This window comes from Nycticebus coucang, chromosome 19 (assembly GCF_027406575.1).
Source record: "Nycticebus coucang isolate mNycCou1 chromosome 19, mNycCou1.pri, whole genome shotgun sequence".
Lineage (NCBI taxonomy): Eukaryota > Metazoa > Chordata > Mammalia > Primates > Lorisidae > Nycticebus > Nycticebus coucang.
The window spans coordinates 13,813,786-13,823,130 of record NC_069798.1 but is presented as its reverse complement, the minus strand read 5'-3'; the positions used below and the strand labels follow the sequence as shown (position 1 = coordinate 13,823,130).

At 46.3% G+C, this 9,345-nt stretch overlaps 1 long non-coding RNA gene across 1 annotated transcript; it reads left to right on the top strand.

Moving 5' to 3' along the window:
- On the top strand, positions 1 to 4,133 carry LOC128572032 (uncharacterized). The gene is made up of 3 exons (XR_008376034.1): positions 1 to 251; positions 369 to 768; positions 3,422 to 4,133. It is a non-coding gene; the product is annotated as an uncharacterized LOC128572032 (long non-coding RNA).
- Positions 4,134 to 9,345: the final 5,212 nt, after the last annotated feature.

Genomic DNA, 9,345 nt, shown 5'->3' with positions numbered 1-9,345 from the left:
GGTCGCCCCAACCCCCTGCCTGGGCTCCCCGCCCCAGCCGCCTCGGGTAGAGGGTCCCCGGGGCTGCCGAGCGCCGCGCGGAGGAGGAGACCCCGTCGGGCCCCGCGCCTGGCGCAGCCCCCAGACCCGCGCGCCCCGGTGCCGCCAGCTCGGCGCGCAGCGGGCTGCGGCGGCGGCGCACGAGAGGTCACCGCGGTGGCATTCCTCCCTGAGCGCTGTTTACGTGACTTAATGTACTTCTTGCGCCGCGGGTAAGTCAGGGCCGCGATAAGGGGACAGCCGGGGGAGGGTCGCAGTAAAAGCCCCACGCCGGGCGCCCCGGCCCCCCTCATCCATTAACCTTTTTACTTTCTTACCCCCCCCCAAAGCTTGTTATCTAGGCCACCCAATGACCGACAAAAGATTCTCCCTCCCTTCTTCTCCCATGACCGCTTTAAACCAAATAAATTGAGCTATTAAGGGCCAAGATGTCTGACCAAAGATCGAAAGGTGTCTTTCGGTGATCGCTTAAAGAAGCGAAGGAGAAGCTGGTGGCTCGCAAATCCCGATAAAGAAATTCCACACCGGCGCCAACCTCCCTCCCTGCGCGCGGCCTGGCTGCGCCCTGACACCCAGAGATCGCGACTTAAGCTACCGCAGATCTGCTTTGGGCCTGGAGGGACAAGTGGCCGCTGCCCCGGGAATGTGGGGGTCCCCGGGCTGCGGAGTCCGGCAGCGCCGTATCGCGGGGACATAGCTTCGGACACTGAGGTCGTTGAGAGCGTCCAGGTGGGTAGGAGCTGAAAGTCCCAAAACGCGCCCCACTACGCGTTGCAAAAAAAACGAACTCAGAGGCCTGAACGACTATCCCATTTTGATTATTTTATGGTACTAAACAGTAGAGACAAAGACCGGCCCCCACGCCCTTTTGCTAGGGGACTACCTGACGCCGTGCGTGCGGTGGGCAGACCTTCCTCTGAACCCGGGGCAGGAGGTGGTTGGTACAACCAGGCAGCCGGGTTAGACCGAGGCTGGCTGGGAGGGTGTGGACGCGAAAACTTGACAGCCTCCAGGTGGGAGGCACAAGTCCAGGCCGTCAGCCATCCTCAGGTTGGGTTTGGTTATGAAGTGTGTTATTTATAATCATCATGAATTGATACCGACTTCACTACACAAAGCTTAGGACGGCCAGCAAGGTGGAGGCTCTTCACCTTTGCTGAAGGATGAAGCAGGTAATATCTAGTTTGCTGATTCAAAGTAGCTCGGACAGTCAGATGCTGGTGTTTCTCAAGTTTTCTCCTCCCTTAAATAGATGGAGTCTTCCCTCGTATTCCAGAGCTGCATAAGCTGTTTCTACCACTTTGAAATAGGACAGGACGAGAAGCCGGCTGGGAGGAGAAGGGAGATGAGACCTCCTGGGCTTCGTTCGCTGTGGGAGGCTTTTCCCCTAGTCCTCTGCCTTCCACAGCCTGTTCTCTGGCTGGAGACAGGACTCTCCCTTCTAGGGCCTTCTGTCTTCACCTCACATTTGGGCCCATAAGTTAAAGATGTCTCTCTTCTTAGGTTGTCCCCCTCTAAATAAGGTGAACTCCAAAATCATCATCTTATCTAATCTTTGCCCCTAACCCAGCCTCAGGGGATGGGAAAAATCAAAGCAATAGAGGGAAAAATAGGGCGGCCATATATGGCCACATACACTGAGGCTGGTGGGTTCCAACCTGGCTGGCCAGCTAAACAACAATGACAACTGCAACAAAAAAAGAAATAGCTGGGCATTGTGTCCAGGGCCTGAAGTCCCAGCTAGTTGAGAGGCTGAGGCAAAAGAAATGCTTAAGCCCAGGAGTTGGAAGTTGCTATGAGTTGTGGCGCCACGGCACTCTACCCAGGGCAACAGCTTGAGACTCTGTGTCAAAAAAAAAATAGAGGGAAAAATAACATTTCTCCTTCAAAGAAGATAAGAGGAGAAATTTCCAACCCACTAGACAGGTAAGACCTGGGCTCTTTGGGATCTCTCTTGTGTCACTAGATGTGCAGGCCATGTCCATGCATTCTAGGTCAGAACCCAGACACCACAGTCTCTCAGCTCAGAGACCTTGACTTCTGGGTAGTTTTTTGTTTTGGAGGTTTTCTTTCTTTCTTTTTTTTTTTTGGAGGGTGGGGCAAGGATTACTAAAGGGAAGCAGAATAAGAAAAATCTCTTTCAGAGATTTACTAAATTATGAATACCTCTTGAGTCAATTAAAAGTGGGAGAAAGTGCCCCCAAAATAAAGAAAAGTAATACGTTCAAGTATTTAGAAATATGACCTGGCCACTCAAATATGCAGAGAATTAGAACCAAAGACTTGTGTATTTATATGCAGTCCTCCAGTTTCCTGCCACTTGCCCAACACGTCCTGAGGGTACCCTGCATGAAGAAGAAATAGAAAAGTTAGCTCCTAGTCTGAAAGTCTTTACAGTCTAGAAAGTTGGCACCTCTGTAAAGCCAGTTGCGCAAAGTCCCACAGACACCTTCCAAGATGGAAGGAGATGACTAAAGTCTTTTCTCTAGAAAAGTACTCAAGTTCAGATTGTCCTCTGGGCTTTCCAGTGGGCTTGAAAAAAAAGAGTCCCTAGCAGTCTGGGAGACTGAGGCAGGAGGATTGCTCGAAGCCAGGAGTTTAAGACCAGTGTGAACAAGAGAAAGACCCCATCTCTGCTAAAAATAGAAAAATCAGTCTGGTATGCCTATAGTCCCAGCTACTGAGAAGGCTGAGACCAGGGAATATCTTAAGCCCAGGTCATACTCATTCATTGAGTATGATGTCACCATGTTGCCACTGTAGGGAAAACCTGTCTCAAAGTGGGAAGGAAAGGGAGGGGGGGAAGGGCTAGGAAGGGAAGCCTGGCTGGTTTTGAATTTTGACTCAACACTTACATGCTGTGTGGCCAGGGCAAGTAGCTCATTCCTCTCTAGGTCACAGTTTGCTCATCTGTAAAATAGAGATAATAAAAGTACCTCCATTGGCTTGGCGCCAGCCACATGCACCAAGGCTAGTGGGTTCAAGCCTGGCACGGGCCGGCTAAACAACAATGACAACTGCAACCAAAAAATAGCCGGGCACTGTGATGAGCACCTGTAGTCCCAGCTACTTGGGAGGCTGAGGCAAGAGAATCTCTGAAGCCCAAGAGTTTGAGGTTGCTGTGAGCTGTGACGCCACAGCACTCTACCAAGGGCGACATAATGAGACTCTGTCTCAAAAAAAAAGAAAGAAAGAAAAAGAAAAAAAGTACCTCCCTTACAGGATTGCTGAGAGGATTAAAAGATTTCTTAAACTGCTAATAGTACCTGGCATGTAGTGAGCACTGCATAAGTGTGAACTGTTATTACTAATATCTATATTGTAATAAACTTGCAAATACTACACCAATTTCAAATTCTTGTCTGACCCAATTCTCTCCCAGGGTTAAAATTAAATCTTGCAACAGAAGTTCTTGACCACCCATTCATCGTTGGGACTCACCACTCATGAGAGATCTCTGGACTTCTCTATACGCCAGCAGTGAGGACTTTATTTATTGCATTATGATAGGAAAGGAGGTGAGGGGTGAGACAAACACAGGTCCTTTACTTGCTTTTGGTTCCTTTGAAGAGGAAACATTCCACGTTGTTCCTCTTGCAAATGCCAGCAGCAGACTCCAATATCTTCTGTAGGACAAAGATAGCAATCTCAAGGCTTCTCCTCTGCTCAACAAAAGAATCCTGGTCCACAGCAGCCCCTTTCCCTGGAAACTTCTTTGTGACAGTAGACAGGAGGGAATTAATAGGCCATTAAAGAGGGCAACCTTGAAGACTGGCATTACTTGGGGGGTGATGGGGGGGACAAAGAGTAATAAATTGACCTGATCATCTAACTCTATACTTATGCATATTATCTTTCAATTTGACATGTTATACGTGCAGGAGACTTATTCTACTTTAAGAGCACTTTTTTGGGCGGCGCCTGTGGCTCAGTCGGTAAGGCGCCGGCCCCATATACCGAGGGTGGCGGGTTCAAACCCGGCCCTGGCCAAACTGCAACCAAAAAATAGCCGGGCGTTGTGGCGGGCGCCTGTAGTCCCAGCTACTCGGGAGGCTGAGGCAAGAGAATCGCTTAAGTCCAGGAGGTGGAGGTTGCTGTGAGCTGTGTGAGGCCACAGCACTCTACCCAGGGCCAGAAAGTGAGACTCTGTCTCTACAAAAAAAATTAAAAAAAAAGAGCACCTTTTCAAAGAAGAATTAAAAAGATTTCTAACAAGCGATGAACACATTATTATTTTTTTGAGACAGAGTCTCACTATGTTGCCCTTGGTAGAGTCCTGTGGCATCACACCTCACAGCAACCTCAAATTCTTGGGCTTAAGAGATTCCCTTGCCTCAGCCTCCCAAGTAGCTGGGACTACAGGTGCTGGACTACTGTAGTTGTTATTGTTATTTGGCAGGCCCGGGCTGGGCGAGAACCCACCAGCCCCAATGTAAGTGGCTGGCACTCTAGCCACTGAGCTACAGGCACCGAGCCATGAACACATTATTGATAAGGAAAAATCTAGGCCAGTCTAGACATTTTTCTACTGATTTTCTGTTCTGTTTTGATTTTTGTCTTTGTTTTTTCTTATAGTATTCTGTTTTCTAAAACAAGATCTAAACGCCAATAACAAAAACTTTTTTAAAAAAATCCCTGGGACATAACAAAGAATATTATTCTCTAGATAAAATGATAGGGAAAGAGATTTGTTTCTCATAAAGCAAAGTCTGGAGGGAACTTAAAAGTCTCCAGTTTTTCAGCTGGTTTGTGCCCAGAGCCTGTTTTTCTCTTGTCTTTGACAGTTCTGATCTTCTCTACATTTGATTTATCGAGTGCTGCCATTTCTCTGCTCTTTACTTTCACAATCACACATTCAAACCTGATAAAGTTCAAGACCCTGAATACTTACAGCTCTCCCAGATTTACAGTCTTCCTGCCCCCCACCCCGCCCAGCCCTCCCGAGGTTGATTGGATCCTCATGGGCAGAAGCCACCGGGATCAGCTTAGAGCCAGCAGGTCCAAGAGGGTCGGCCCTCAGGGAATGTCAGCCCCATGTCAGCTCTGCTCTCCACGGCTAGCCTCAGCCAACCTCGGTAGCTTCCTGCCCCTAGAAAGTGATTATCAACTTCTTTTACTTCCAACTTCCAGTCTGTAACTTGCCTGTGGGCACGTACAGGAACTGTAGCTTGTAAAACTTAGAATTGGTGAGAATTGGGTGCAAAATCATGGTGAAAGCTGGATTTTCCTGGGCTGCTAAATAGCCTTGTGATCCAGGGCAAGACACTTAACCTCCTGGTGCCTCAGTTGCTCCATCCATAAAATGGCAGAAATATGACTTTCTACAAACATTCATCACGAACTAATGACTGAGTCCTCCTGCGGAGTGTAGCTCTGTCAGAGCTCAGGGAGACAGTAAGCCTATGTCTGATCTGGCTCTTTGCTTTCCGTCAGGTTAAATACAAACTTACCCATTAATCTAAATACTACACCAGTGGGCTAAACAAAAGGGATAATTCACCTCCGAGGCTGAACAGTTAACTTAGACCCAAGTTTTCAAACCACTACAGTGTCTTCTGAAAGAAGATATTATCTAAATAATCTATTCTTTGCAAATACCCACTAAACTACAGAACTCTGAACAAAAGCCGTCACCGAGGACAGATGCTCAGTAGGGTTACTATAGGGAGACTTCTACTGACCAAATAGGTCATTCATTTGCATGAGTTAATGTTTTCATTTGTCTTGAGCTATTAGAATTCTCTGATTAGGGTGAATATCTTAGGAACAGCAGTTTAGGTAGGTCTTTTTTTTTAATTACTATTCTAACTTTTTTCCTGCTTTAACATTCATATCCTAAAGAATGTTAAATCGTCCTAATACCTAAAGAGGAAATAGTATTAACCTGTTAGGGAAGGAAACAGAGTTGATATTTACCTTTTTCAGAAGGCTTTTTAAAAAAAAAAAAAAAAAAAAAACCTTTCTAGTCAAAGACTGGGCGTGGTGGCTCACGCCTGTAATCCTAGCACTCTGAGAGGCCGAGGCAGGTGGATTGCTTGAGCTCACAAGTTAGAGATCAGTCTGAGCAAAAGTGAGATGCCATTGGTACTAGAAATAGAGGAACTGAGACAAGAGGTTCTCTTGAGCCCAGGAGTTGGAGTTTGCCGTAAGCTATGACACCAGGGCACTCTACCCAGGGCAACAGCTTGAGACTGTCTCGAAAATAAATAAATAAATAAAATAAACCTTTCTAGTCAAAGAACATCCATCAGAGTATAATACAAGGCTGCTTTGTCCAGGCAATAATAATATTCACCTCTGATAGTAATGTATATCAAATAACTTTTTTCTGGCTACTCTGAGCCAGATTACTGCTCTGTTTGCAATACCACAAATTAAAGGGATGCAATATTGCACCATTCTTAAAAATCGACTACCACATAGCCAGTACCTTAGCAAACTCTAACCAAAAATCACAGTGTAGATCCATAAATAAGCTGTCAACCTTTGCATTTGAAAGGCATCTTTCTGTCAGGAGTTCAGCCTACTTGGGGCAGAAGTGAAAAGGTCTGGGCCAGCAGGACACAGCCTGCCTACCCAGTGGACCAGCAGAGAAGCGAGCTGCACTCTGTGCCTGGAGCTGGACTGAGCACCCATGATGGAGGTTGAAGGCCTGGAGGCATTGGTTCAAATACCCACTACACAACTTGATATCTCTATAGATGTGTGTCCGTGTGCAAATTCCTTAATATTGCTACTTCTCACTTTCTGTAAAGAGGGATGGTAACACCAGTAGCCAGTCTGTATGATTGTCATGAAGACTAAATGAGTGTTAATATTTATAAAGTGATTAAAAGAGTGTCTGGCTCAACATGCAGGCTGTTTGAAATGTTTGGGAAACAAGCAGAAACACCAACTTCTACTTCAGCCTTCTTTTTTATTTGAGACAAAGTCTCACTCTGTGCTCTGGGTAGAGTGCCTTGGTGTCACAGCTCACAGCAACCTCCAACTCCTGGGCTTAAGTGATTCTCTTGTCTCAGCCTCCTGAGTAGCTGAGACTACAGGAGCCCTCCACCACACCCAGATAGTTTTTCTATTGAGATAGGGTCTAACTATTGCTCAGGCTGGTGTTAAACTCCTGAGTTCAAGCAATCCACCTGCCTCAGCCTCCCAGAGACCCAGGATTGCAGGTGTGAGCCACCGCGCCCCGCCTTCAGGGTACTTCTTATAGGGAAAGGGAGGTGAAGGGAAGGGTAGAGATACCAAGAACTCAAAGAAATGAGGTAGGAAAGTGATCAAAAACATAAAGGAAAGGCCTGGAAAAATGCCTTTGAGAATATCACACATTTCCTATGGGGAATTCTTTAAGATCATCAACTCATCCCATCTGAATGTAGCTCATAGTGCAATTAAGTTTGTGGAGTTTTTTTTTTTTTTTTAATTGTTATTTTCTTTTTCTGGTCACTCAAAAACCTTCATTGAATGCCTGCTATTAGACAAACATGATGGCAGGCCCTACTCAGAGGTCTTCACACTTTTTAAACAGGGGGCCAGTTCACTGTCCCTCAGACTGTTGGAGGGCTGGACTATAGTTTAAAAAAATATATGAACAGGGCGGCGCCTATGGCTCAGTCAGTAAGGCGCTGGCCCCATATACCGAGGGTGGCGGGTTCAAACCCGGCCCCAGCCAAACTGCAACCAAAAAAAAAAAAAAATATATATATATATATGAACAAATTCCTACGCACACTGCACATATCTTATTTTGAAGTAAAAAAACAAACTGAGAACAAATACAATCACACCGCCTCATGTGGAGTTTGAGGACCCCTGGACTAGAGAGACCCAACTCTGCCCTTGAGCAGGAGAAACCACCACACTTGCGGCAAGTTGCCTGATGGAGAGAAGTCAGGGCACTGTTGGGGTGCAACCAGAGAAGGCTTCCCGGGAAAGGGGTCACATGACTGAATTCTGAGGAACGAGGTAAACAGACAAGGCTTAGGAAATGGGAGAAAGCAAAGAGAGCCCTGGTGTGAACCCCCAGCAAGAAAGGAAAGAGGTTGGCAGGATAATGATGCATCCGAAAATCATGTCTTTTTTATTTTTTGTTTGTTTTGTTTTGTTTTTTGAGACAGAGTCTCATGCTGTTGTCCTGGGTAGAGTGCTGTGGCATCACAGCTCACAGCAACCTCAAACTCTTGGGCTAAAGTGATTCTCTTGCCTCAGCCTCCCAAACAGCTGGGACTACAGGCGCCCGCCCCAACTCCCAGCTATTTTTTGGTTGCAGTTGTCATTGTTGTTTAGCTGTCCCAGGCCAGATATGTGACCAGCATCCTACCGACTGAGCTACGAGCACCACCAGATGCATCAGAAGATCATTCATCATGAAATATATTATGCTAAAACTGTGGTGCAAAAATGGGCCTTTTAGAACAAAAGAGGTGTCAATAAGGAAGGAATTACCAAATCCTTAAGTGTATTCATTGGAAAATGGGCCTAAAGGATAAACACGTCTTCAGGCAGAGAGATCACAGTTGTATGTTATGAGGACCAAGTTATGCCTGAATCTCTAAAAGTAAATTATAGAATGGTGCCAGCCACATACACCAGAGCTGGTGGGTTCAAATCCAGCCCAGGCCTGCCAAACAATGACAACTACAACCAAAAAATAATTGGGCATTGTGGCAGGCACCTATAGTCCCAGTGACTCGAGAGGCAGAGGCAAGAGAAACGCTTAAACCAGGAGTTGGAGGTTGCTATGAGCTGTAACAACACGGCACTCTACTGAGGGCAATAGCTTGAGGCTCTGTCTCAAAAAATAAAATAAAATAAGTAGGGCGGTGCCTGTGGCTCAGTGAGTAGGGCACTGGCTCCATATACCAAGGGCGGCAGGTTCAAACCTGGTCCTGGCCAAACTGCAACAAAAAATAGCTGGGCGTTGTGGTGGGTGCCTGTAATTGCAGATACTCAGGAGGCTGAGGCAAGAGAATTGCCTAAGCCCAAGATCTGGAGGTTGCTGTGAGCTGTGACGCCATAGCACTCTACCGTGGGCAATAAAGTGAGACTCTGTCTCAAAAAAAAAAAAAGTAAATTATAGTGAGATTTGGGGGATTAACCCAAAATAATAAAATTAGGATGGAATGCCAGAATATAAGCTCAATGAAGCTAAGTTTTTTTTATTTATTTTATTTTATTTATTTATTGCAGTTTTTGCCTGGGGCTGGGTTTGCACCCACCACCTCCGGCATATGAGGCTGGCACCCTACTCCTTTGAGCCACAGGTGCCACCCAGCTAATTTTTCTTTTTTTTTTTGAGACAGAGTCTCA